The sequence below is a fragment of the Podarcis liolepis genome, assembly GCF_965112155.1.
Source record: "Podarcis liolepis genome assembly, chromosome: 17".
Lineage (NCBI taxonomy): Eukaryota > Metazoa > Chordata > Lepidosauria > Squamata > Lacertidae > Podarcis > Podarcis liolepis.
Window position 1 is genome coordinate 7007756 of NC_139571.1, and position 27265 is coordinate 7035020.

A 27265-nucleotide genomic window follows, 5' to 3' on the forward strand; every position below is an offset into this window, starting at 1 on the left:
GGTTGCCTTGGCAATGGAGATGTTTCTCCCCTTCCTAGCTAGCATCAGCCTCCTGGTACAAAACAGGCATCCTGGCCCTTGTGGCTGGGGGGGGGGGCTGAGGCCCTCCAGGTATTGTTGGAGTGGCTGGGGCTGATGGGAACTGGAGTCCCAAAATACTTGGTGAACCGGAGATCACCCATCACTGTGTTAGATCCAACTCCTATGCTGGTACCTCGGGTTACAGATGCTTCAGGTTACAGACTACACTAACCCAGAAATATTACCTCGGGTTAAGAACTTTGCTTCAAGATGAGAACAGAAATTGCGCAGCAGCAGCACGGCAGCAGCGGGAGGCCCCATTAGCTAAAGTGGTGCTTCAGGTTAAGAACAGTTTCAGGTTAAGAACGGACCTCCGGAATGAATTAAGTTCTTAACCCGAGGTACTACTGTACTGTATATTAGGACCTGGGATTTCTCAATCTCTGCCTCAATTTCTTCCATATTCCCCAGTGCTGCACATACTATCAGGAGCGGCCCAACCCATTGTACCACCTCCTGCCCCTTCCTTCCTCCCTTCCACCCCACCTCTTGCTGAAACTTGGTGAGAGGGGGGCATTCCACGAGGCCATGTTGCTTGTCTTCTCTGCCACAGGGGCTAGGAAGATGAGTGGCAACACCGAGCACTGGATCACACACATTTCACACAACGCTCCGTAGTTGCTGGGAGAAAATAAGAGGCTTGATTGCAGTTTCGTTTCAAGGACATGTTCCAGCTGAGCAAAAGAACTCAAGGAGATGCAGAGCACAACCTGAAGAGGGCGGCTGGCCTGGGGGGCACCCCAGGCTGAAGGGCCACACCAGAATTCCTGAGTCCGAGTGCCAGCTCAATCCTTGGACGATTTTGTCTCGCTTGTGTGCAGAATACACGAAGCCCTCTTGACACTAACCCAGCTATCCAGACCCAGGAATTCCTCGCAGTGGTCCTGCTGGTAAAAGGAGAAGGAGGGCAGTGCGCTTTAGGATCAGCTAGGATTCTTTGCCAAGTGAGTCGGTGGGAATTTAGCTGGCTGGGAAAGAGCAGGGGGAGGGGAGGGGAGAGAGTGAGTCAGCCGCTGACTGCTGGGAGCTTAGCAAGAGCCGCAGGGCCTGTTCAATAAATCATGGCAGCAAGATGTACCCTTGGAAGGCGATGGCATGACCTTTGTGGTGACAAGACAAACAGCAGCTCTGGCTTTACCTGTCAGGCCGCATCCACCTCAAGGGGACGGCATGCTTGGTTCTCAGAAAGAGGGTTTTCCGCTGCCAAGGGCACTGGCCTCTCTTGTCCATCGTGGTCACAAAGGGCCACAGTTCCTTCCTCCTGGTCAGTCGCTAGAGCACAGGAGGATGGAAAGCCAAAAAAGCAACAGTTCTGCACCTGGTGTTGTTATACGACAGGGCTATTTGGGGGGAGGGTTTGGTGTTTTTTTTAAAAAAAGATGTTTCCTGTCATGGGGAAAGAAGCTCTGTATATGCTCCGAGACATGCTATCTCCCTAAAAAAGCCTTGTACGGTGTGCTTTGTACATGTGTGTTGTGCATGAATTTGTGTAATTTACCATCCTTGGGTGTGCACGAAATGGTGGCCCTGCCCACTTTGGTTGGCTGCACTTTTGATTGTGCCCTGAGCACCACAAGCATATGTGGCCCTTGGCGGGTTGACTAAGAGGGAATGTGGCCCTCAGGCCAAAAAGGGCTTCCCATCCCCAGGCTAATGGGAAAGACACCCTGTATTGTGCTAAGAGACACTTAGTGGTCACTAGAGGGGTTTTGTTTTTTTAAACCAATGGTGGCCGTATTAATGTTCAAAGACTAGGTTGTTTTTTGCTTGTTTGTTTGAGACCCACGTAGGATAATAGACACAGCTATAAAAACTGCAGAAGAAATATGGGGCCAAGATCTGTATGAAGGGATGGGGTTTATTGTGGGAGCAGCTGCACTACCACATCGCAGTGTGCCACACTGTGTGCGATACACAATGTGATGCCTTCCATATGTTGTTGGACTCTAGGTGTCATCATCCCTGGTAATTGGGAGTCCACAGAATCTACAGGGCACCGCACGGCCTACACTTAACACACACAGACAGACCCAGCGACCCTGTTTTTTAACTTTAAAAAATTCCCAGATTATGCAAGAGCCAGGCCTAGAATCAAGTTCTGCAGCTGGTGTACATTTGGAAAAATTCTGTTATTTAATTTGTATGCTATGAAAAGTGTACACAGTTGCACAATGTGTGTGTTTCTTGGAGACTTTGCCTTCAGAATGATAGCATTTCCGGTACGCCTTTTCAGTGCTGTGTTTACTTTTTTTTGTCAAGTAACTGGAAGAAAAATGATTTGAGTCTTAGCAAAACATGAGGCATGAATTTTGGAAAGGACCTTAGTTCAGTGTTGGAGCCCATGCTATGCATGCAAATGGTCCCAAGCTCAGTCACCAGCCTTTTGAGGTGGGACTGAGAAAGTGCCCTGTCTAGATCTCTTAGCTAGACAGACCAATAATATGATTTATTATAAAACAGCTTCCCAGAAGGGGAAGAAGATGCATGAGGGGAGAGCGACAGAGTGAAGGACTTTTGAGAGGGACTTGCAGGTGTTCTGAGTACTGAAGTAAGTCTAGTGTCCCAATCGAGAAAGGCTAATAGTCCCACTCTAGTTACAGATAGGTAGCCGTGTTGGTCTGCAATGTCAAAATAAAAAAATTCCTTCCAGTAGCACCTTAAAGACCAACTAAGTTAGTTCTTGGTATGAGCTTTTGTGTGCATGCACACTTCTTCAGATACACAGTGTATCTGAAGAAGTGTGCATGCACACGAAAGCTCATACCAAGAACTAACTTAGTTGGTCTTTAAGGTGCTACTGGAAGGATTTTTTTTATTTAGTCCCACTCTATTCTGCCTTGCTCAGACCACACCTGGAGTCTTGTGTCCAGTTCTTGGCACCACTATTTAAGATGTCCTCATTGACAAGCGGGAATGTGTGTAGAGGAGGGGGGAGTTGGGTATGTGTAGCCTGGAGAAAAAGAGACTAAAAGGAGATATAGATCTTCAGATATCTCAAGGACTGTCACATGCAAGATGGAGCAAGCTTGTTTTCTCCTGCTCTGGAGGGTAGAACCCAAACCAATGACTTCAACTTGCAAGAAAGGAGATTGCGGCTCAGGATCAGGAAGAACTTTCTGGCAGTAAGAGCTGTTTGACAGTGGAACAGAGTGGCAGACTCTCCTTCCTTGGAGGTTTTTCTAAGCAGATGTTGGATGGTTATCTGCCATGGACGCTTTAGTTGGGATTCCTGCACTGCAGGGGGTTGGAATAGATGACTGTTGGGGTCCCTTCCAATTCTACAATTCTGTGATTCTATTATTCTGTGACTCATTGAGCTGGCAGTCACTGCCAGTTCCATCCCTATATTAAGAGGTGCTTGAAATTGTTTGATGTGATTCTGATTGGCTCACGGAGATATCGGGCAGTTCCTGGTTGGGCTGTCAAGTAACAGCGTTTTGCCATTCAACAGCAAGTGACAGCCTTCCTAGGTGCAAGCAAGGCATGGCATTTGCGGGTCAGGAGCCATCCACACTCAAATTATCATTTGGGCATGCAAAGTGCCTTTATCACCCAATGAAGCATGACATAAAATGCCTACTATCTGATGCTTCTCTCTTGGGCTGCTCGGGTTGCTACTTGGAAAAACACAGCATATAAAAACATGCTTGCCCAGAAAGCATGGAGGAATTCTCTCTCCCACCTTATGTGTGGATTAGGCACCTGGTGCTTCAGCAGAATGAGATGCATATAGCTCAATGTTTAATAACAATTTTACCATCCCATATAATAATCCTACAGTAGGATCCTTATGGAGCCAAAATGTCACCATCTGCATATCATCCACAGGCTTGGAGAAACCTCAAGGTTTACAGATACACACACACAGGCACAAATATTTACAGGGAGGGGTCATTAAGGGAGGGGAAGCCCCCAAATAACCCATTGAGGACTGAGCATGCTCAGTGGGCATGGAAATGTGACTGACAGCTCATTGCAGGGTGGGGGATTGAAGATCAGTGGAAAGGAATGAAGGTCTCCTGAGGGTGGGTGGGGGGATGAGGAGGAAACCTGGCTGGCTGATGGGAACTCTGAACAAGAGCGTGCCATACTACAATGTTTTAGTGGTAGTAGTAGACATAGGGAGGAATTCAACCTAGCGCTAAGCAGATTGCTTTGTCAGCGCAAGCTTTTCTGTATTTCTTTGATGAAGTGATCTGCCCTGCTCTTCCCCTGTGCACTTTTCTGGGAGCCCTCCCCACCACGACCACCTGGGGCATTGGGCCAATTGGGGGAGAAAAGGGGGAGGGAAAGGCTTGTTGCGTTAGCAGAAGCCCTAGTGTGGGCTGCCACTTGCAAAACTACTTAGCTGAATCCAGGCCACAAACTTAATGCTTATAAAAGCACTGTTGCAAATGTGGGTCTGAGAGAACTGCAGCATGCCTTAGCTGTAATATTTATTATTATTATTATTATTATTATTATTATTATTATTATTATTATTATTAATTTATACCCCCACCCAACTGGATGGGTTTCCCCAGCCACTCTGGGCGGCTTACAGCACATAGTGAGTTCGTTATATTGAGGTGAGATACGAAGCAAATCTTTCCTGGTTCGTGGCTCCGTCTGGTTCCTATGAGACTGGCTCTCAGTGACTTGGGGACTGGAATAGCCCACTAGCAGCACTGGGAGGTTGGGGAGCTGGTATGATCATGTGTCTTGTGTTTTTAGCATGAGCAGAAACAGAGTGCCATGTCAGTTCTGACACACTGTTCTGGAGCTGCTGGATGCTGCCTCTTCTTTTGACTCACATCTCCCATGATATTGTCAGCATTACTCTGGGCAGTGTATATCATGCTTACGTTCTCCCAAAACATAACTATATTGGAACGGGGTGGGATACCTGTTTCCCCTGCAGGTGTTGTGGAATACAGCTCCCATAATTGCTGGCGATTGGCCAGGCTGACTGGGGATGCTGGGAGTTCCCAACAACACAACTTCACCTGACTTAAAGAATTTGCTGTCACAAGCTGTCATGACAGCTTTTATACAGGATTAGTGAGATTTGCAGATGGTTAGGTCTATCAGCGGGTATTAGCCACGAAGCCTAAATGAAAGCTCCATTACTACAGAGGCAAGATACCTCTGGATAGCCAGATGCTGGGGTCTTGCTTGTAAGCTTCCTGGGACATATGGTTGTCACTGAACTAGCTAAGGCTTTGGTCCAGTCCAGCAGGGACTGCTCTTAACATTGTTGATATCTTTGATCAGTCTAGCTGTTTTTGGAATAGGCAGAGTATGAGAGGAAGCTGTTGTATTACATAAGCTTCCTCACCAGGCGGCCAATTCTTTAAAGAGCAAAACTGATTACAAATGCCACGATGGACGTGATACAAATAAGAAGAGGATGAATTGGTTTGTTGTACAGAAATGCATGCATTTTGTTTGGTGTTGAAACAGAGAGAGACCCTGAAGAAGAAGAAGAAGAAGAAGAAGAAGAAGAAGAAGAAGAAGAAGAAGAAGAAGAAGAAGAAAACAAAGAAAAAACCTATTCACAAAACAAGCTGCAATATTTGTTTCTCTTGAAAAGCAGAATTCAAGCTGCACAAGTTTGTGAAGGTCTTAAGTGGGGGGTTTTTATGTAGATGGCCTACGAGACTGAATGCACGATTTAGGCTTCTTCAGTTGGTGACTTTGCCATTCTGTTCAGATCAGTGACGCTCTGGCAGCAAAGCACAGCCTTCAAATTGTCAAAGAATAATAGTGTCAGGGAACTGCCATCAGTACTGGAGGGGGAGAGCAAAAGCCAGAGGGATTCCAGAGAGCGTCCAGGGATCGGGAGGAGCAGCCCATCTTCTGGGGAAGAGAATCAGCGTAGCACCAGGGGAGAAGGGGGGCAGATGGGGGAAGTGGCGAGGCGGTCTCATGACTCCTTGCCCGGGACCAGCGGGGAGAGTAGGGGTCCTCCGTTGCCCACGCCCTCCCTGCGCAGAAGGCTTCCGCGCAGAGAGGGTAGGCGGAGACTAGGCGTCAAAGAACTTCTTTGCTGGAAGAAGTTTAAGAAACGCGCACTCACGGATTCTGCCAGCGATTGAGTCAGCCATGGGTGAGTGGCTGTCCGGACAGAAAGAGGTTCACTTTGGCAACCCAGCCAGGTGTTTGCACCCAGCCGGGGAGATAGGTACCTGCTTACGCACGAGCAACCCCTAGAACCATTACAAATAGAAACGAATTTTCCTGCAGAGGCAAACTTCCCATGAAGCTGGCTCATTTGTGTTAGCTTTTATTCAGGGCCACAGAGTAAAAGAGGCATGTTTTGGGCCCATGGGGCATAACCCACCAAAATACTGGCTTGGACAATCCCCAGAGAAATGAATAAGAGCTGTGCAAGACTACTACATACACAGCTCCTGTTCATCTTAATGTTGTGGATCCCAACGTGAGACACATGCCCCATAGGGGGGCCATTTGATATTTAAGGGGGGCAGTTTGAGAATGAATTAGACCAAGTTAATGACCTTTTAGGCTTCTTCCACATGAACAGTTCACTTTTTGAATAATAAGAATTATATGTCTGGAGGGGGCATCAGGATTTTGGAGATGCTTAGGTGGGGCATGGTCAAAAAAAAGGTTAGGAACCACTGTCTTAATGGAACTAACTTCTATAGGGGAAACTTCTAGTCAGACCCCATCAATGTCCATGTGAAATTAGGGTTTTCCCACGCTCCCTCCTTCTGGCAACGTGTAAAATGTTTTCAGCTTTCCTGTGCTCCACATTATCTGGAGCCCAGATTCTGGACTATTCTGATTTTGAATCCCTCTCAGTGTTCCTCTAAGTTTTGTAGCATCTTCAGACTGGATGCCTGCTTTATCAGCACATTCATGGCAAAGCATTCTTGGAGAGCATCCATTGCTTCTTTAATATATGAGAGGCTGTCTGCTAATGCCAGCTCCTCTGCCATCGTGCCATCTAACCCACATGATAGAAGAAACCAGAAGAATACGTTCTTATATGCTGTTGGGAAAGGACATTGGGAATTGACTACTGAGAAACTTTCTAAGGCTGTGATTCTGCCATGCACAACAGCGAACTCTGCACCTTCTCTGCAACAGCTTTGTATTGTCAGGATTCTGCAGGGGGACAAAGCTGCCTTGCTTGCGCTTTCTCATCAAGGAGCCTCAGCTGAAACAAAACACATGGACTTCATGGAACCCTGCCCAGTCATGGGTTGGAGCGGTGGGGGAGGGAAGAGTTATTTAATCGGCACTTTGTTAATCCTTTCAACTGCTTCCTATTACCCTTAGATTAGTGGCTGGGAAACAGTGTGCATTCTTTTGGAATTGAGCAAATGTTTTGAAGCCTTGCAGTGGAAAAAATAAAACACAAGCCGGAAGCTGCAGGTTCTCAGGTGGCAGAACATGCCAGCAGCTCCCTCCCCACATGAGCTTCTCAGAGCACCCCACCTCTTCAGTGGTTTGATGTTATTTACACAGTGGCTTTATCTGGCCTGCAAGAAGAAAACAGGACACTTCAAGAGTCGTAATTTGAATGGGCACCTTTGGGGCCTGTATCCTAGCCCTGGAAGGAGGAAGCCGCTGCCTGGACTGAGAGACAGAAAGGGAAGCTTATGTGTTCTCTTTGATTTTGAATAGAAGACAAGAGTACCCTCTACTGGCAGATGTTGTTACTTCTAGGGAGTCATTAACCATGGTTTCCAAACTTGATGTAGAAGTCTTTCCCCAAAAGGGTGGAGGGGCATTTCCCAAAGGTTGTGGCAGCGGGTGGGGAGCCCAACTTATCCCCCTTCTTTCAGCCCTTAGGAAAAGTTGCTGTTACTTCACCATGTGTTTGGGTTCCATTCATTTTCTTCTTGCTGTTACAGAAGGTTTCTTTAGAACAGCTCTGGTTTCTAGCTCTCCGCTTCTCTGCATTTTCTTTTCTTGTGTGCTTTGCATATAGTAATAATAATAATAATAATAATAATAATAATAATAATTTTTATTTATACCCCGCCCTCCCCGACCAGAGCCTGGCTCAGGGCGGCTAACACCAGTAAAATTACAGTAAAAAAATAATAGGGGGGGACCCAATTTAAAAAATACAATTTAAAATACAGGTTAAAATGCAGCCTCATTTTAAAAGTAGCCCATAGATATGCTTTATTCTGTTGTCTCCTTGGGGATTCTTGTGACCAAAAAGCAGCATATCCTATCATATGTCTGACTGATCAATAGATTTGGTACAACTGCTTTCACTCGTATCGATCAAAGATAACGTTGCGTTCTTGGATCCTAACGGAGTTTAGAAGCTTTTAAGAGAAGTTAGTCAAAGTTATTGAAATAACTAGAACAAACATTTCAGTGTCTTAAGTCCTGCAGATTTGGGGATATGGAGGGGGCCTTATCATCTTTGGTTGTGGAGGGAAGAGAAGAAGGGCAGCAGTTGAAGAAGGAGCAAAAAGGGTTTTCTTGTGTGTGTGTGTTTCTTTGTGGCTGATTAGCTGTTTTCCCTGTGTAAAGGTCAGAGGGGGCAGGGTTTCTGTTGAGGCAGGGGATTAGCTGTGGGAGGAGCTTATCAGAGTTTGTAGGGCAGCAGTTGAAGAAGGAGCAAAAAGGGTTTTCTTGTGTGTGTGTGTTTCTTTGTGGCTGATTAGCTGTTTTCCCTGTGTAAAGGTCAGAGGGGGCAGGGTTTCTGTTGAGGCAGGGGATTAGCTGTGGGAGGAGCTTATCAGAGTTTGTAGGGCAGCAGTTGAAGAAGGAGCAAAAAGGGTTTTCTTGTGTGCGTGTGTTTCTTTGTGGCTGATTAGCTGTTTTCCCTGTGTAAAGGTCAGAGGGGGTAGGGTTTCTGTTGAGGCAGGGGATTAGCTGTGGGAGGAGCTTATCAGAGTTTGTAGGGCAGCAGTTGAAGAAGGAGCAAAAAGGGTTTTCTTGTGTGCGTGTGTTTCTTTGTGGCTGATTAGCTGTTTTCCCTGTGTAAAGGTCAGAGGGGGCAGGGTTTCTGTTGAGGCAGGGGATTAGCTGTGGGAGGAGCTTATCAGAGTTTGTAGGGCAGCAGTTGAAGAAGGAGCAAAAAGGGTTTTCTTGTGTGTGTGTGTTTCTTTGTGGCTGATTAGCTGTTTTCCCTGTGTAAAGGTCAGAGGGGGCAGGGTTTCTGTTGAGGCAGGGGATTAGCTGTGGGAGGAGCTTATCAGAGTTTGTAGGGCAGCAGTTGAAGAAGGAGCAAAAAGGGTTTTCTTGTGTGTGTGTGTGTTTCTTTGTGGCTGATTAGCTGTTTTCCCTGTGTAAAGGTCAGAGGGGGCAGGGTTTCTGTTGAGGCAGGGGATTAGCTGTGGGAGGAGCTTATCAGAGTTTGTAGGGCAGCAGTTGAAGAAGGAGCAAAAAGGGTTTTCTTGTGTGTGTGTGTTTCTTTGTGGCTGATTAGCTGTTTTCCCTGTGTAAAGGTCAGAGGGGGCAGGGTTTCTGTTGAGGCAGGGGATTAGCTGTGGGAGGAGCTTATCAGAGTTTGTAGGGCAGCGGCGCGCGCCTAGCGGCGCGCGCAGTTATACCCATCTTTTAGATTTAGGGGAGCTAGTCTCAAACGCTTGTTGGGGGAGACCTAGGTTTGTTTTTTTTTTTGTGGGGGAAGTTATTTGTCCTGTCTTCAAGCTTTTTATGATGGAGGACCTCTGTAGCCACCCCCAACAACACGATCTCAAGATGGAAGGGGAGGGAACAGCTGCAGTCGCCTGCGATTCCTGCGCAATGTTTGCCATCTTGCCAAAGGTTGCAGGCAGCTTTACCTGCAGCAATTGCATGTTGATTGCCCTTTTAAAAGACAAAGTACAGCAACTGGAGGAACGTGTAGCTACGCTCCAAAGAATTAGAGAGCTGGAGCTCTTCTTGGAAGCAACAGAGCACACCGTCCCCACCAAGGAGGAGACAGGGGACTCCCCTGAGAAGGAGGATAGTTCACCAATACAGGAGCCAGATATATGGAGAAACGTGACTCAAAGAAGTAGGAGGCCCAGGGTTCACTCTGATTGTTTAGAAATACACAATCGCTTTGAGGTCCTCTCCCCTAGCATGGAGGACGAAGAGCAGACTCCATTTGAGGATCTCTCCCTCATTACAGTCGATCAGGTATATGAAGACGAGCAGCAAAGTCAGTCCTCAGGGAATGTGCAGGCGACCTTGGAACGGACAGCTCATGGAAAAACCCCGACCAAACCCAAGAGGAGGCGTGTAGTGGTGATAGGGGATTCCCTACTGAGGGGAACAGAAGCAGTGATCTGTGGGCCTGACAAGATGTCTCGGGAAGTGTGCTGTCTCCCCGGGGCTAAGATCCAAGATGTAACTGAACGACTGCAAGGAATCATAAAACCCACTGAAAAATACCCCTTCCTCTTGGTTCATGTGGGAACCAATGACACTGCAAGCAATAGCCTCCAGAAGATCAAAAGAGACTATGAGGCTCTCGGCAGGAAATTGAAGCAACTAAATGCACAAATTGTCATCTCGTCTGTCCTCCCAGTTGAACGACGTGGCCCAGGGAGAGAGGGGAAAATAGTGGAAGTGAACAGCTGGCTTCGCAAATGGTGTAAACAGGAACGGTTTGGATTCTTAGATCACGGACTGCAGTTTCTTGAAGATGGACTTCTGGCAAGTGATGGGCTGCACCTCACAACGGTTGGGAGAAATGTTTTTGCCAAAAATCTCAGAAATCTCATCAGGAGGGCTTTAAACTGACTAATGTGGGGGAGGGAGACAGTGCTCCTGAAGGTAGGAGTCTATCAATTAATGAAGATGATCATCCAAATGTCATAGACCAAATGGAGCAAGCAGCACACGGACCTAGTGGTGGGAGGAAAAAATCCTTAAATAAGAGACACGGGGGAATAATTAATGGACTTCAATGTCTGTACACTAATGCGCAAAGCATGGGAAATAAACAAGATGAGCTTGAGCTCTTGGTACAGCAAACTAAATATGACATAATAGGCATCACTGAAACCTGGTGGGATAAGTCCCACGATTGGAATGTAATAATGGGGGGATACAATCTATTTCAGAGAAACAGACCAGACAAGAAAGGAGGAGGAGTGGCGTTATATGTCAGGGATGTGTATACCTGTGAAGAGATCCAAGATTTAGAACCTCAAAGCCAAAGTGAGAGCATTTGGGTCAAAATTAAGGGAGAGAAGAATAACAGAGACCTCATTGTGGGAGTTTACTATAGATCCCCAAGCCAAACGGAGGACATAGATGATGCCTTCCTGGAACAGATGGCCAAGCATGCAAAAGGAAGGGAGATAGTAGTAATGGGGGACTTCAATTACCCGGATATTTGTTGGACGTCAAACTCAGCCAAGAGCATAAGGTCAAACAGATTCCTCACTGGCCTTGCAGACAACTTCATTGTCCAGAAAGTGGGAGAAGCAACAAGAGGAACAGCCATTTTAGATCTGGTCCTAACCAATGTTGATGACCTGGTTAGTGGGGTAGAAGTGGAAGGATCATTAGGCGCGAGTGATCATGCTCTTCTGAAGTTTACTATACAGCGGAAAGGAGCAGCCAAGCATACTAGGACTCAATTTCTTGACTTTAAGAAAGCCGACTTCATAAAACTTAGGGAAGTGCTGGGTGAGATCCCATGGACAGCAATACTAAAAGGAAAGGGAGTTCATGATGGCTGGGAGTTTGTTAAGAGGGAGATAGTAAAAGCACAACGTCAGGCAATACCAATGAGACGGAAACATGGAAGATGCCTAAAGAAGCCAGGGTGGCTATCTAAAGAACTTTTAAATGAATTAAGATTAAAAAAGGATGTGTACAAAAAATGGAAAAGGGGGGAAACCACCAAAGAGGAATTCAAACAAATAGCCAGCACGTGTAGACACAAAGTCAGAAAAGCTAAAGCACAGAATGAACTCAGGCTTGCTAGAGAGGTTACAAGGAACAAAAAAGGCTTTTATGGGTATGTTCGTAGCAAAAGGAAGAACAAAGAAACAGTGGGGTCACTCAGAGGAGAAGATGGTGAAATGCAAACAGGGGACACAGAAAGGGCTGAACTCCTCAATGCCTTCTTTGCCTCAGTCTTCTCCGATAAAGAAAACAATGCCCGACCTGAAGAATTTGGAGCAAATGATTCAGCAAAGGAAACACAGCCCAGAATAACTAAGGAGATAGTACAAGAATATTTGGCTAGTTTAGATGTATTCAAGTCTCCAGGGCCAGATGAACTGCATCCAAGAGTATTAAAAGAACTGGCAGATGTGATCTCAGAACCACTGGCAGTCATCTTTGAGAATTCCTGGAGAACAGGCGAAGTCCCGGCAGACTGGAGGAGGGCAAATGTTGTCCCTATTTTCAAAAAGGGGAAAAGAGAGGACCCAAATAATTACCGCCCAGTCAGTCTGACATCAATAGCAGGGAAGATTCTGGAACAGATCATTAAGCAAACAGTCTGTGAGCACCTAGAAAGGAATGCTGTGATCACCAATAGTCAGCATGGATTTCTGAAAAATAAGTCATGTCAGACTAACCTGATCTCGTTTTTTGACAGAATTACAAGCCTGGTAGATGAAGGGAACGCAGTGGATGTAGCCTACCTTGATTTCAGCAAGGCATTTGACAAGGTGCCCCATGATATTCTTGTAAAGAAGCTGATAAAATGTGGTCTTGACTATGCTACCACTCAGTGGATTTGTAACTGGCTGACTGACCGAACCCAAAGGGTGCTCATCAATGGTTCCTCTTCATCCTGGAGAAGAGTGACTAGTGGGGTGCCACAGGGTTCTGTCTTGGGCCCAGTCTTATTCAACATCTTTATCAATGACTTGGATGATGGACTCAAGGGCATCCTGATCAAATTTGCAGATGACACCAAACTGGGAGGGGTGGCTAACACCCCAGAGGACAGGATCACACTTCAAAATGACCTTGACAGATTAGAGAACTGGGCAAAAACAAACAAGATGAATTTTAACAGGGAGAAATGTAAAGTATTGCACTTGGGCAAAAAAAATGAGAGGCACAAATACAAGATGGGTGACACCTGGCTTGAGAGCAGTACATGTGAAAAGGATCTAGGAGTCTTGGTTGACCACAAACTTGACATGAGCCAACAGTGTGACGCGGCAGCTAAAAAAGCCAATGCAATTCTGGGCTGCATCAATAGGAGTATAGCATCTAGATCAAGGGAAGTAATCGTGCCACTGTATTCTGCTCTGGTCAGACCACCTGGAGTACTGCGTCCAGTTCTGGGCACCACAATTCAAGAAGGACACTGACAAACTGGAACGTGTCCAGAGGAGGGCAACCAAAATGGTCAAAGGCCTGGAAACGATGCCTTATGAGGAACGGCTAAGGGAGCTGGGCATGTTTAGCCTGGAGAAGAGGAGGTTAAGGGGTGATATGATAGCCATGTTCAAATATATCAAAGGATGTCACATAGAGGAGGGAGAAAGGTTGTTTTCTGCTGCTCCAGAGAAGCGGACACGGAGCAATGGATCCAAACTACAAGAAAGAAGATTCCACCTAAACATTAGGAAGAACTTCCTGACAGTAAGAGCTGTTTGACAGTGGAATTTGCTGCCAAGGAGTGTGGTGGAGTCCCCTACTTTGGAGGTCTTTAAGCAGAGGCTTGACAACCATATGTCAGGAGTGCTCTGATGGTGTTTCCTGCTTGGCAGGGGGTTGGACTCGATGGCCCTTGTGGTCTCTTCCAACTCTATGATTCTATGATTCTATGATTCTATGATACCACAAAACAAGTCATGCAAGGTTCTTCCTTTGTCCCTAAATCAGTTGGATGATGAGCCACATGAGAAGGAAAGCTTGTGCAGTGGTTAGAGAAGGATGGGCTGAGAGGCAAGATTTTTGAGTTCTCTGAGCCTCACTGCAGGGGAAGCTCTGTTGTTTTTTTAATTGGTTGGAGCTGAAAGGCTAGAGAATTGTTCTATTGGCCTTTATTAAAGAAATATTAAGAGGTAGCATGGCCTAGTGTTGACTAAGTGTTAGACTGAGCTCCCATTTATGCCTTGAAAATCACTTTAGGACACATCCCAGCTACCAAAACTTTCACAAAGTGAAGGTTTCACACGCTCAAAAAGTCTCCATGCTCCCAGTGACTAAGCATAGGACTGGACTCTTGCACTTCGTCAAGTTCCAAATTGATACAAATCCATGATGATAATATTGGATGCAGAGGATCAATGAGCTACTTCAGATAGAGTACATCCATTTGTGAATGATACCAATAGTGCGTCAGGATTGAAATGCAGCTTATAAATACTTCAGGGCTCTTGACTGAATTAAAAAGAGCCATCTTGTTCATTTTGAAACTTCACTCTGGGCTCAGATGTAGGACTCCCCCCCCTCACGGCAAGTCTCAGTTAACTTCTACTGGAAAACAACTCAGCCTGTGCTCAGTGCCCATAGCCTGGCAGTGGGAATGTCTGTGACAGTAGCATTCTTAAAGCCTATATGTGCATAAATCAGCAACACATGGTGGCATCTCTCACATGAGCCCGTCATGGACATAGCCAGGATTTTTTTTGGGGGGGGGTCGGGTTGGGGAGGGGCAAAACCGAGTTATCTGTGACCCAATTAGTCAGTTAGTTAAGTATTTTCATTTATTTACTTAAACGGGAGGGAGCAGTCCAGGGACCCCATCACATTTCTTGGGCTGGAAACACAGCATGGCTGAATGTTTTAATAGAAATACAGTGGTACCTCGGTTTACATACGCTTCAGGTTACATACGCTTCAGGTTACAGACTCCGTTAACCCAGAAATATTGCTTCAGGTTAAGAACTTTGCTTCAGGATGAGAACAGAAATTGTGCTCCGGCAGCACGGCAGCAGCAGGAGGCCCCATTAGCTAAAGTGGTGCTTCAGGTTAAGAACAGTTTCAGGTTAAGTACGGACCTCCAGAACGAAGTAAGTACTTAACCTGAGGTACCACTGTATAGGAAGCTGCATCGCCCCAGCTTAGACTGTCTCAGAATGGGCAGGGACTCTCCAGAGTCTCCTAAAAAGGACTTTCCTCATCATCCTGCTTCCAGATCTTCTTAAACTGGAGACGCTTAGATTAAGCCTGGGACCTTTCGCAATGCTAGGCATACCACCTCAGTCACTGAGTGGTGGTCCCTTTCTGGCTGTGCTCTGTGCTGGCGAGTGGAGAGGGGGGAATCCACTGAGGCGCTCATGTCTGTAAACCAATAGTGCAAGAGAGGTAAATGGGAGCAGTCGCAATTGCTCACCCCTGATATAGGTAAAGGTAAAGGTACCCTTGACCTTTAGGTCCAGTCGCGGACAACTCTGGGGTTGCGGCGCTCATCTTGCTTTATTGGCCGAGGTAGCAGGCATACAGCTTCCGGGTCATGTGGCCAGCATGACTAAGCCGCTTCTGTCAAACTAGAGCAGCGCACGGAAACGGCGTTTACCTTCCCGCCAGAGTGGTACCTATTTATCTACTTGCACTCTGACGTGCTTTTGAACTGCTAGGTTGGCAGGAGCAGGGACTGAGCAATGGGAGCTCACCCCATCATGGGATTAGAACCACCGACCTTCTGATCAGCAAGCCTTAGGCTCTGTGGTTTACACCACAGTGCCACCCGCGTCCCTCACCCCTGAAATAAGAGATCCCAACTGATAGATCTTCATGCATTATCACTAAAAGCACTTTCCCCAGTGGTTCCAGGGTGAGGCAGTCAGGAACATAGCTTGTCAACTTTTCCCTTTTTAAAGGGAAATTCCCTTATTCCAAATAGGATTCCTCGCAAGAAAAGGGGAAAGTTGACAGGTATGGTCAGGAAGTACTGCCTCCTGGTTGACATAAGACTTTTTAGCAAGGGTTTCCTTTCAGGTCCCAGACCACCCCAAGTTTCTGGCATGACTTATATCTGAGCTGCTGCAGCAGCTGTTATTCTAACTGTTAACCAGCACAGGAGCCTCACTGGGGAAAGGAAGTACAGTGGTGCCCCGCAAGATGAATGCCTCGCAAGACGGAAAACTCGCTAGGGCCTGGGTTCACAATGCAGAAAGGGTGGTTGAATAGAGTCCTCAAGAGCTGCCTCTGGAAGCAGATTTAAAGAGCACCCTTAGACAAGTCCCTTCCCATTCTGTCCCCAGAACTGTGGTTCTTAAGTGGTGGCAGCTTTGTTCTGTTCCAGTGACGCACTTTGAGGCTGTTGGGAGCGCAGTGACTCAACTCTTGGGTCCATGTGCTGGCTGCCACCTTCACCGCTGTTGAGGAGTTTCAACAAAGAGGACTCTGCCCTCTTTGTCAGGAGGCCTGCTCCTAATTGTGTCGCCAGAAAGGCTGAATAAAGGGAAACAAAGGAGACACCTGTTTTTCATAAGCGTCTGTGAAGATGGTAATTGGAGGGAGCCAAGAGTATTAATTGCAGAGTACAGTGCATTGTTAGCTTGGCAGGAAACCTTCCCCTCGCTTTGTTGCAACACCCAAAATCAAATCCCTCTGCTGGATTTTGACAGGGGCCTTCTTTGTTCCTGGCTGAAGCAATCTCCATTTGTTTACCTCTGCCTCATCTCAGGTGCTGTCTTGGGGCCAAACACTTTGGCAGCACGCAGAATTATTTTACTAGCACTTTGCAGGAGGGGGGGAGAGTTGTGGATTCAAAGAAGACCCTCCCTGTGCATGACATGGTCAGGCACTACAAAGGAAAAGAGAAGAAATCTGAAAAATGCACACAGTCCAAACCCAAGGGGAGAGCTTATATCATGGCAGTAGATTACAAAAGAGGTTGAAACAAACACTTCGCTGCAAAATTCCAAGCAGAGATGGTTTCATACTAGGAGAGGAGTCAAGAGGGAGGGGAAGGAATGTCATTTGTGAGCACAGCAGCTAGGAATTTGGGTAGGTCATAGTCATTTTTGCCCTGCTGGTGTAGCACCCTGATTGTGGTTAACACTTAGCTGGAATGAAATATTCAACACAGAAATAGAGAAATTAAAATAATAATTTGTCAGACAAATAAATGATAGGCACAGTAGTATATGGTTACCAAAGCTCTGCACCCCCCCCCCAGCCCTGATGGCCAGCACTTATATTTCCTCAGCCCAGCCCCCTTGCTCCTCCTTTGGCTGCCTCTGTCCAATCAGCCTGGTTGAAATTCCTATTGGCTGTTTGCTAGAACCAATCATAAAAGATACACCCATTTCCTATTACCTTTTATGGGAGACAAAGAGCTATATTTCCTTCTATCCATAAATGGCAGACAAGTAGCCATATATCTTACATTTGCCTCAACAAGGCACCTTAATTACCAGATCACCTTTTGCCCCTGTTGCCCCTGCATTCCAAAACAAATGGCTAAAACAAATGGCTCATGGTATTAAATTATATCTAAACAGAGATCTTGGGTTCACATTCTCACACACCGTCAATGAAATAAGAATCTAACATAAGAATCTAACATTTCTTACTTTCTAAATCCTTTGCATAATTACATTAAGCCAACAAATCTCATACATAACATAGATAGCTTTTTAGAAGAAAAGGCCTTTGCAAAGTAAAAAAGGAACTCAGTAAAAGCAGCTTCAAAAGAAGCCTCTTCAGTTTACACCCCCCTTTCCCAGCCAGCTGCTTTTCCCATTAGCTCTTCCCAAAATTTTTTGCCCTTTAACTCTCTCAGTATACCTTAAACCTTAGGAAAATATGGCTAGAGTCTGATGGGAGGCACATGGTATTATTTTCTGTTAAACAATAAATCTTACTATTTACCAACTCTTAATTAGTGTTTTTGCAGCTTGATTGTATTCTGTAATATGTAGGGTCAGTGTAACATTTGCTCCCAGCCTGTAATTTCCTTTTACAACTTTGAGAAACTTGTCTCCTGCTACTGCTATAAATCAGGGGGGCCCTTGTTCAGGAGAGCAGGAAGATAAACAACTGCCAAAGTACTTAGCCAGCTGGTTTCTGCCTGGCATGAAACATACAAACATTTGCAAATATATCTTTAAGCTCATTTTAAAATACAGGCCTTGATCAGATGCCTCACTGGTAGTGTTTGGTGGTTGTTTCCAGAATCAGCCCAAGACATTTTGCTGCAGGAGGTGAAGGACAGGATGACTCCCCCATTTCATTTTAAAAAGTTGAATAGATAGGCAATATAGTCATATTTTGATGCTGGTGGAAATACATTGCCCTCCAGGGGACAGATAGCCACCACTCCCTGCACCACCCCTGCCTAGCATCTGCCACCTGAGGCAGCTGCTTCACTCTGCCTAGTGGTAGGGCTGGCCCTGGCTATATCTTATCTCAACATGGTGGTTGTCTGTTTTCTTCCAAGTGATTTCACAGCTTTCAGACACTGCTCATCTTCCATACTTAGCTTTGTCAACAGAGCTAAAGATGGTAGAACCGTCAAATCAGAACTTACTGCATATATGTGAATCTAATGCAACACTGAATCTAATGCACACCTCAGTTTGCAAAACCTTGAAACAAAAAAAGTATTTGCTGGTGAATGTAAATGCGCCATCAAATCTAATGCGCACCCGAGTTTTCACGACGTAATTTGGCCGAAAAGGGTACATATTACATTTGAGTAAATACAGTAAGTAGCTAGAGAATCTAGACAACAGATGTGTGTCTTGTATGCCTCAGCATCAACTTGTATTCAGGTGAGAGCAGATTTGCAGAGCCAACTGTTATGTATGTGATGGTCTGTGTTCATCTGAGCTTGAGTCTGGACTAGGATTCTGAGCCCTGTGTTCTGATTCAATACATGATATCCAATCATGTATTATTTCCAGTGTTTGGGCTACTGGCATTGGCTCTTAAGCTCTTGGAGGTTTAGACGGCCAATCACATTGAGAGTGGGAGCGGCTCAGGCCTTCAGAAATATATATAAGCAGTTGCTTTGCCCCCTTTGACTGTTCTGTTCTGTTAGCTCAGTAAAGTCTCTTGCTATAATCACAATGTCTTGCTTCATAGAAACCCACATATACTTTACTGGCAATGAAGGTGGGACGTCAGGATGGGTAGGCTAGACGGAGCTGAAACCACTATTGAGGGCGAGACCACTGCCTTGGTTCAATTCTGGCCGCTGCCAAGGTGCGCTCAGGGCAGAACGTTATGGCCACACAGGGCCACATTGATGAATTTGACAGAGCAGTCCCCGGAAAATGGGCCTTACATGCTATGCTGCCAAGCTCGAGTTCTGCATCGCAGCCAATAAGGTCACCAACCCGGGGTTTATTCAAGGACTTAATGGAGAAACTACAAGAACACTTTCCACTACAAGCATCAGAAATAGCCCACCAGCAAATGGACCAAGCTCCAACCAAATTAGTGGCGGCTTTCATTGCGGCTTTTGCCTTTGCGTTTCCTTGATCTGGAGACTATGCTCCATGGCTAGTTTGTGTGTGGCTTACATGACAAGGAACTGCAATGGCACCTTTTCACAAAGAAGGGCCTGACCTTCCAAGCCAAGTTTAATGAGGCGTTGGCGGGTATAAGCATCCAGGAAGTTCGACAGTGATGGGCCAACCCTTTCATTTATGCGGATATAAGGGACATCTTCAGGTGGTATAGCTACTCAGTTGTTCACTAAGAAATTAATGTTTTGGTCAGTGCTTCCAAAAGCATCAGGGTGATTTTGTGGGAAATTGCAGTCAAACATAACGATGCATGAGTACTAGTTAGTTTATGAATGGGTTAAGACCATAGAGTTAAATTCCTAGGCTCAGGTCATGCCCCCTTTTTTCTGATGAGGGAGGAAGCAAAGCCTTCTCTTCCTGTTCCCTCTTTCTTCATGCAATGTAACTGACCAAGGAAGATGTGCCTAAGTGAGCTCCAAGCTTAGAGCATGTGTTTGAAGCAATCTTTTTGTATTTTCTACCCAAGAGTATTCTTCCTGGGTTGTCCTTGCTGCTGCTTGGATAAATGCATGAACCCGACCTTTGGGACTTTTGTAAGTAAAGTATTTTAAACTTACTTAACAGTGTGTGGTCTGTTCATTGCAAGAGGGGTGCTGTACACAACCAAGGGGGATATGAAAAGGGTTTAATAACCAACATTCCCACACTATGCTGCTGCTTGACCTTTGTGAGTTAAAACTCTGCTACTGGGGACTCTCCCCTGCTGAAGAGTGTGTTTTGAATCGACCCAGCCATTTTTTTGGGCGGTTGTTATTTACCCCACACATGTGGGTCACAGGGATTCATATTTTCCTCCCACAGATTTGGCAGATGTGCATTGGCACTTATTTATTACTAAAATTAAAAGTGCTTTTGTTAAGAGTTATTTAATAACATATATCACTTTAAATATAGAAGATTGTCTCTAGCTCTATTGTCGTTTGCCATTTTGCATCACAGTGCTGGCATCACCACAACCCACACCCCACTAGCCGCAAAGACTGCTGTGTATTCAACAATTTTTCTGTCTGCAGGTCTTACTGGTTGCTTATTTTGAGACTTGCTTCAAGTTCCCAGGAACATTAAATTGTTGGATATTAGCCAGCCTTTACACATTCCTCCCGCCCTGCCCGCCCCCCTGCAGTTTCCTGCTATGACAGTAACTCATAGAGACAATCGTAATGAACAAGATTAGTCACAGATGATTTGACTACATACAAGGCTCTTAGGTCATTGATTTCTTCTCTCCTTTAAAAGCCCTTTCCTTGACAGATGAATTACTTCTGGACCTCCTGGGAGCATGTTATAATAGTGATGTGGGCAGTTGTATCTTTATTTGCCCTCAAACAGCCATTATCACTTGAGCAGTCCTGCTCTTTAAGTACTCATTAAGAATTACATACTTCAGTTTTCGGTGTTAAAAAGGAGAGACGCTCCAGGAAATACTGGAGCGAAGTGGTGGATGGTGGCAGGCCAACTGACCACATAAAGACAGCCTGGTCTGATTTGTGCCTTTAGCAAAAGCAGGTCCCAAGTTCTTCATTAGAATAAATACAGTCACCTCCTAACGCAACCTCTGCCAACCTGGTGCCCTCCATATGTTTTGGGCTGCTACTCGCCCCATCCAGCACAGCCGGCACCAGGATGTCAAAGGCTGTTCCAATGCATACTTTTCTGTATTTAGAAATGAGAAAAGGGACGCTCTTGGTACGCTTCACCGTGACTTTCATTTTGGCACCAAGTAAAAAAACCTATCATTTTGCCCAGGCATTCATTAGACTAATAGTCGTCTGCTTTGTGCCTATTAAACATCAGTTATTTTTAAGTATATGTAGTTTTAATTATGGTTGTTCTTCCAGTTAACAGAAGTCTGGTTTGTGGTGGTTTGAATGTGATCGATGAGTTTTTGGGATTTGTAATGATGTTGTATCCCACCCTGAGATGAGTTTTGCTGAAATTAGGAAATATATATTAAAAATAAATGAAACAATACCTGCTATACCTACCAAGGATCAATGCCTGAGGGACCCCTGTTCCTCACCATCTGGAGTAAATGAAAGTTCAGGTTTGTGAGTTGACAGTGCAGACAGGAGTGATGAGCTTACTTCTGGAATTAACGCTTGTTGTTTGTAACTGTAGGCGCACTAACCCGCGGGGTCACGGTTTCGCCAAATACGCAACGTCCAATTCACTTAAAAAGGGTGCCAAACACCTGCAAATTGGTCCCTACAATGTTTGGTGGTGCAAACCCTACATTTCATGATAGACGATAAAATGTGTCCTTGGTGCCCTAACCCGCGGACACCCTTTAGATATTTGAAGAGGACTGTCATATCTCCTCTCCGTATTCCCTTCTCCAGGCCTAACATACCCAGCTCCCTTAAGTGTTTCTCATAAGACAGGCCCTTGATCATCTTGCTGGCCCTCTTCTGCACACAGCTTGCAAATACACTTCTTAAATTGTGGTGCCCAGAACTGGACTTGGTGATTCCAGGTGTTCTGACCAAGGCAGAATAGTGTGGTACTGTCTCCAGACTGAGGTTGGGAGACAGTGGCTTGCCTAAGGAGATAGGACTTGGATCAGGCTCGTAGAAAAGGGTGTTCACACAAGCACACCATGCACATTGAGGAGTGGAGTCACATCTGTCAGCCTGCATGAGAAAGGCTTCTATTTGCATGCAATTCTGTGGGATGTGGTGCCCTGTGGGCTGCCTGAAATACTACCCTTCTTGATGCAGGAGATTCTGGAGGATTTGAAGACTGTACAGAAAACAAAGAGACTGAGGACAGTATGGCGAGGAGGAAAGTGAGAAGTCTGGAGTGGGGGGGGGGGAGTAGTGGCTGCCTTCACCCAGACAGCTGCACATATCCAACAGCCAACCCCATTTCCAGGGGTGTGTGACAGGGCTGGAAGCCTACACTTGCATCCTCAAACTGTGTAGCTAGAGAGAAACTGTGAACCACTTTCATGTGTTTTGCCTGCCTCTTTAAAGGAAGCATGGTGGGCCAGAGGCAGCTGCACACTGGTTCAGGGAAGCTGGTGTGTTCCTCCCCTACCTCACAACCATTCCACCCCAGCTGCCATAATTCCCCCCATAACAAGGGCCGTTGGTGCCCACTTGGGCCCCACACCGTGGGTGCCCACTGCGTGGGTGCCGCATTGTGCCATGCTCCAGCGCTGCCACAGCGTCTGGATCAGGGTCTGAGCCTCCACCTGAGCACAAGGGGTAAGGCAGTGGTAGGGGGGCAAAGGTCGGGCGGCAGTAGCGCTCAGTGGCAGGGGGCAACTGCCAGGTGGCAGTGGTGTTTGGCAGCGGCAGGTGGTGGAGCTGGGGGCCAGGCACCCACAACAAAAAATTGTGAGTGCCTGAGCGCCCAGGGCCCTCTGGTGTGGGCACCAGTGACAAGGGCTGCTGGTAGGGCACGTGGGATTACATTTGCACTTGGATACCCTGTTTCAGACTGCTTTATATATTTGAGTGAGGTATGCATCATGACTCTTGATTTAACAGTCAGTTTACCCACACACCCGATTTTTAAATTTCATTACTTTCCCCCACGATTTTGAATTTCCCTCCCTTGATATGGCACCCAGCTGGTTGACCAGGTCAGGTGTGAGAAACTCTGCCGCACCTTAGCTTCTTGTAACATATGGAAATCACCACTGTTAGTATATTCCCTCGCTGGAGATCTGACCTGTTTGGATCTCAGCGGTTAGGAGCACAAGCCTCTGTGTCCTTCCCACTCCTCCCTTTCTTCAGTCTCCAATCTCCCCCCCTCCCCCCCCATGCACAGCTTTTCAGAATCTCGTGAGCAAAAATCCCTCTGGGTAACTCCTCAAACTGTGCTCCAGGCGTTCCTCAGAGAGCTCCATGTACAGTTAGATGTGTAGGTTGTCTCGCACATGGATCTCCTCACACGTCCTGTGAGCCCACGACTCTGAGCTGGTCGGATCAGGAGAGAAGCAATCCCCGTCTGCTCAGCCAGACGCATTCAGGTTCACCAGTCAGAATGCACCAGTCAAGGCAAAGCTGACACATTTCTTCCGCTGTTTACGAAATGGGTGTAATTTCAGAGCCTGTTGCTCCGTACAGCACTTTGGCTCTGCCTGTTTTCAATTTCAGCAGGTGCCTGTTGGTGTAGTGATTTATTTGCTCCAGCAGGTGGCAGCACAGTCTCACTGCAAAGTCACATTCTATGGCACTTTGTCATCTGTGCTGAAATATTTTTTGATTGCGTATGAAAATCTCTCTTTCTGTTTCTTTAATTGAACGCGGTGTGCTCCACTGCGCTTTTACTTTCTGCTCAATAGCCACGTCAAAAGTAAGAGTCCCGTCTCCCAAACATTAGCCTACTAACTCCTGGATAGAGATGTTAAAATGTAGCCAAAAAAATTGCAAATGAAACATTTTGGACATACAGATGCAGCGATGGTTAAAGCCTCACCTGCTGAATTTCTGCCTGTCAAGCAGCAGTTGAAGGCACAGGAGCCTTCCCTGTAAAAATTTTTAGCAGGCTCAGGCTGCGGGTGAATACAGAAATTTTAGTTATGAGCTTCCTGCCCTCTCCCATACTATGGCTTGTATGGGCCTTGTTTGCTATTAAATTCCTCACTCACTTTGCATTTGTTGTTTACCGATCTAGACCAAGACGACTTTTTCATTCATTTTTTTCTGAATGGCTCAGAATAGAAATAAATATTTTGTTTTGGGATGTCAGGAGGAACAAAAAGGTTTTTTTAGAAATTATTTCTAAAAAACTTTCTATAGAAGCAAAATGAGAGCAGATAGGCCCAGTCACTTTCTTAATATATTGGTACTGTTTTACTTCATTCATGTGACCAAGGCATGGGCATCAAGCAAGCTTTGCAGCCCAGAAGTACACAGTTGTTGTTAGGTTAAAGGTAAAGTCAGTTAAGTCCAGTCGCGAATGACTCTGGGGTTGCGGCGCTCATCTCGCTTTACTGGCTGAGGGAGCCGACGTTTGTCCGCAGACAGCTTCTGGGTCATGTGGCCAGCATGACTAAGCCGCTTCTGGCGAACCAGAGCAGCGCAAGGAAACGCCGTTTACCTTCCCGCCAGAGCAGTACCTATTTATCTACTTGTATTTTGACGTGCTTTTGAACTGCTAGGTTCGTGGGGATTCGAACCACCGACCTTCTGATCGGCAAGCCCTAGGCTCTGTGGTTTAGACCACAGTGCCACCTGTGTCCCATGTTGCTAAGTTAGTCCCCCCCCCACACAAATTAAGAGTTATCACATTGCTAAAATGCTAACAGACTGTTTGATGTATGAGGTGAAAAAAGGCTTTGTTGCTGTACAAAACCCTTTTTACAAGAACACCAGCGAATATTTCTATGCAACTTAAAGCCTTCATGTACGTTCAAAATGCCAAGACAACTCAGTAGAGATTTTTCTGTTGTTGTTTGCTCTTGGCTGCCCCTTCAGTAATCTTACCTGACAGTCACCCAGTTTCCAGTTTCAGTGTGCAGTTGTTCATAATTGTATATGAATACAAACCTAAAGAGAAGGAGAGAGCTTTATTCTAGCATATATCTACCGGACATTCAACTGAGCCCTCTTCCTGCCTCCCGATTCTCAGGCTGCTTCTGATACCAAGGTGGTTTGAACAGCTGCCTGCCTCCCAACTTGGCTGCTTCTGTAGATGTGTGTGACAGCACCATGGACTCACAATAGCAAAGTGTGATGTCACAAGGCAGGCGTGCAGCTGGAGCAGGAAATGCGAGGGCCGGTCCAATGTCCTAGCATAAATATTACACGTTCCATACTGCAAGTGATGGTGGATTTTAGCAATCAGGTAAGAAACTGTCGCTGAGATTATTTAAAACTTGTGCCGTGGGGAGGGAGAAGCTCAGATGAGTAGAATATGGAATTGGTGATCAATGCTCAAAGTCTCATTTCCATCACTGGCACCTAAGCACACACGTAAAGCACTAATTTGAAAGTGTGTGCTATATTTCTCAGGATTGCATCTATAATCATATTCCAATTGAACCCCTAACTTCTGGAGAATTGTGTTGTTGTTTTTTAGCATTTATATAGTGCTTAGTGCTGAAAACACTTCAGAAACATTTAGCATTTATGTAGTGTTGAGTGCTCAAAATGCCTTGCGTAAGCATTATCCTTACAAAAGACCTGTATGTTAGGACAGTATTATTATCTCGGTCTTGTTAGCTAGGAAGGTGGGTACTGAGGCTAAGAAAAATGGGCTTACCTAAAAGCTACCTAGGATGCGGGTGGCACTGTGGTCTAAACCACTGTGAGCCTCTTGGGCTTGCTGATCAGAAGGTCGGCTGTTCAAAACCCTGCGACAGGGTGAGCTCCCATTGCTCGGTCTCAGCTCCTGCCAACCTAGCAGTTCGAAAGCATGCCAAAAAAAAGTGCAAGGAGATAAACAGGTACCTCTCCAGCGGGAAGGTAAACGGCGTTTCCGTGTGCTGCTCTGGTTTTGGTGTTCCGTTGCGCCAGAAGCAGCTTAGTCATGCTGGCCACATGACCTGGAAAAACTGCAGACAAACGCCGGCCCCCTCGGCCTGCAAAGCGAGATGAGCACCGCAACCCCAGAGTCGCCTGCGACTGGACTTAACTGTCAGAGGTCCTTTACCTTTTAAAAAGCCACCTAGTGCACTTTTGGCAAAGGTGGGGTTTTCTGCGTTACCAAATTACCGGTACTGGAGCTGGGGGTAACTAAAAGCCCTATTCTTGTCTGTCTACTCAAGACTCAGCTCTTCTAAGTGAGTAAGGAGTTTCCCTTTCCACTGACTGTTTTCCCACTCCAGTTTGCGCCTCCAACCCCACCCCATAGCATTTCTTCCCACCTGATTTCAAATGCATCTTCAAATGTACCATGAAGTTACTCTCTCTATTGTCAAGCCGTGGAGCGCTCCCATCTACAACAGAAAGCTAAGAACTGATAGTCAGCTTGACAATACAGAATGAGATGGGCTTGGTATAAGTAAGGAACCTTCCTATGAGAAGCCCATGATAGGATGTGAGGGCAAAATAGTCCTGTCCCATTGCTATTCCCCAAATACTGGTACTGAGCAGCACAGCCTGCCTCTGCATCTGGATGGAATGCAGCTCGTCAAACTCTCCTGCCTTTCAGGTCTGTTACGAGGCTTGCTACGAAATGATGCCTATGTAGTGCTTTGAGCATTCTAAAAGGGCTGTATAAATGCTAAAGTGTGTGTGTGTTTTAATCTTTTAACTTGCTATCTGGCAACCCTAACGACTTGCCCCCAAGCTGAGGACGTTCTTATCTTTGTCATAAGCTGGCTGAGGCTGAAGTACCGTATTTTTTGCTCTATAAGACTCACTTTTTCCCTCCTAAAAAGTAAGGGGAAATGTGTGTGCGTCTTATGGAGCGAATGCAGGCTGCGCAGCTATCCCAGAAGCCAGAACAGCAAGAGGGATTGCTGCTTTCACTGCGCAGCGATCCCTTTTGCTGTTCTGGCTTCTGAGATTCAGAATATTTTTTTTCTTGTTTTCCTCCTCCAAAAACTAGGTGCGTCTTGTGGTCTGGTGCGTCTTATAGAGCGAAAAATACGGTAGTTTACGTGGCTTTCTCAGCTTAGGGTGACCAAGCTGAAAATGTGAAGATCCAGCAGAGAGATAGCCTGGCGGATGGAGGCAAGTGATGCGGTGCCTCAGAGATACAATCTGTGCCCCCCAAAGACCTTGCAAGCTGTGAAAAGGCTGCTGGCCTCAGTCTATGTGAAGGAAAAGGACCTTCCTTCCAGTCACTCCTGGGATGAAAATGGTCGTGCCAGAAGGATTTGCACTTGCTTATGAGTGAGATGCAGAAAAGTTAAGAAT

At 46.1% G+C, this 27265-nt stretch overlaps 1 protein-coding gene and 1 long non-coding RNA gene across 5 annotated transcripts in view; one reads left to right on the forward strand and one right to left on the reverse strand.

The window, feature by feature from the left end:
• Window positions 1–27265, forward strand: part of PDE4A (phosphodiesterase 4A) — a 384429-nt gene that overhangs the window by 239127 nt on the left and 118037 nt on the right. For 2 of the 4 annotated variants that reach the window (XM_083482989.1, XM_083482985.1), the window contains exon 1: window positions 25126–25247. The exons of the other annotated variants lie outside the window; for them this stretch is intronic. The gene's annotated coding sequence lies outside the window, so the exon portion shown is untranslated. Of the gene's footprint in view, window positions 1–25125; window positions 25248–27265 lie in introns of those variants that run through there. 4 annotated transcript variants of the gene reach the window in all.
• Window positions 806–27114, reverse strand: LOC310697038. Its single transcript, XR_014520894.1, has 4 exons — window positions 26997–27114; window positions 24950–25261; window positions 21437–21474; window positions 806–968 (listed from the first exon to the last, which is right to left on the reverse strand). It is a non-coding gene; the product is annotated as an uncharacterized lncRNA (long non-coding RNA).